Here is a 2,238-nt window from a genome sequence, read left to right on the forward strand (position 1 = left end):
CTCAGTACTGCTCATCCCTCTATTCCTACCACTACATACTCGCCTCTAGTCACATCCTTACCTTACCTCAGTAGTCAGCATTTCACTGATTGTTCCTGGGGTCCTTCTCCTTCACTGGCTCTGTCCCTCATATATTGCCCACTATCTGCCTCACATAAAACCTACTACCTCTCTCTATCTCTGCAACCTGAGTTCCCTCTGCTCTACGACTCACCTGTTTTTCTCTTTAGTCCCTACTACCCATATGATATTTGTTTATGTAAATTACTGCATAGTTTATTGCTTGAGAAGTTGTGTGTTTTTTACCTCCTGCCTAACAGTATATAGTTACTGAATGTCATTGTGCTACTATACTACTTACTTAGTGTAATTTCTTTCTCTGCTTGTCTTCTCTTCTCCAGCTTTTCTCAACAGTACCCTCTGTGGCTCTGCCTGGCCTGAATACCTACATCCAAAACTTTTTCCAACAAACTCAGCTGCTTCAACCCTTGTACAAGAATAGAATTAATCCCTTCCCAGAAGGTTGAGAAAGTATGTATTTAGGCTGCTAAACCTCTGTACTAGATAATTACCCAGAGGCCGACTAGGTGTTCAGTAAGCTCCCCTACCAGGAAATACAACAGCCTACCTACTTCTTTTGTCTTTCTTCACTAGTTCTCCTTGTCCACTAAATTGCCCTGCTAGGGAATTTTCCTTCCACTGGCCTAACTACCTCCCATTGGGATCTGTGTACTGTGCATCTGCTTATACTATACTCTATTACATCTTACTAGTCCTACTATCGGCATTCACTTACCTGCTGTTTTCCTACCTGGCTGATTGCTTCCTCTCAGCTCTCTTCTACTCTTTTGGCTCTTCCCGCTCCGTTCGCCCTGCGGGCTCACTCCGCTCCCCTCCCTGCCCCCTACTCCCACCTGCCCCTGGGACCTCTACATTTATTCCCACATAGCCACACTCTACACATTCTTCACCAATCAGAACTTCCTCTCTCCACCCAATCCACAACAATCCACCCCCATACCCACCCACTACCTCTCTGAATATATTTCTACTATATAGTGTCTTTAACTCAACGTAACAATGTCCCACACATACCTCCCTCTCCTACTAATAACTCTGCTAACTTCTCTATCCTCTACCTACATCATAACCAACTACGAACAGCCACTCAGTCCTAATGTTAACATCCCACATAAACACACCCTAACTACCCCCCCATCAACACTTACTACATATCTCAGTCCCATATACAACAACTTATATCTGGAACCTAAATACCATCGTCTCTCACACATCAAATACCTTCTTCATACACTCTCAAAACACATCCACTGCTTCAAGCCCTCACAATTAACTTACCTTACACAAGTTCTGTCATTAATAGACGGAGATATACACCCTAACCCAGGCCCAGACACCTTACTACTTCCCCCTATCACCCAACATATGAAAACTATGTCTAAACCACATCCTAACCCTCCCAGATCTCTATATATAGCTCATCTTAATATCCGTAGCATTTGTAATAAAGTTCCTGCTCTTCATGCCCTACTAGAAGTTCAACAATTTGACATTATCTGCCTTACCGAAACCTGGCTCAAACCCACTATAAAAGACAATGAAATTATCCCCCCGGGCTATAACATTCTAAGACATGACTGCCCCAATAAAAAAGGTGGTGGAGTAGCTATACCCTACAAAACTGGACTTGAGGTATGTAAAGCAATTCATACCCCTCCAAATGACACTAATACTGAAATTATTATCTCCAAATTCTCCCTCAATCCACACAAAACCATTAATATTATCTGCGCTTATCTTCCCCCAGGTAACAATCCCCCAATATTAGAGAACCTACTTAACTGGTTCTCGATCAATCTCCCTCAAGAAACTATATTATTAGGTGACTTTAATATCGATTGGAACGTATGCAAACAACTTAATCCATCTACCCACATCAACCTCCATGGATTCCATCAAACCATTAATTCAACAACTAGAACAAATAAAAGCAATAATAAAGAGACCATACTAGGTTGGCTCTTAACTAATAGCCCCCAACAAAAGTATTCTACAGGAACCCTCCCAGATGACCTTAGTGACCACTCTCTAACTTACATTATTAGGCATAAAACACAACTATCAATACCTCCCCTTATCAGCTTATCTCGCAGCAAAAAAAATTTCAATCCCCATCAATTTCAATATGAACTTAGCCTAGTTAACTGGTTACCTTTA

The sequence above is a fragment of the Protopterus annectens genome, chromosome 3.part1, assembly GCF_019279795.1.
Source record: "Protopterus annectens isolate FY-2018-M chromosome 3.part1, PAN1.0, whole genome shotgun sequence".
Classification (NCBI taxonomy): domain Eukaryota; kingdom Metazoa; phylum Chordata; order Ceratodontiformes; family Protopteridae; genus Protopterus; species Protopterus annectens.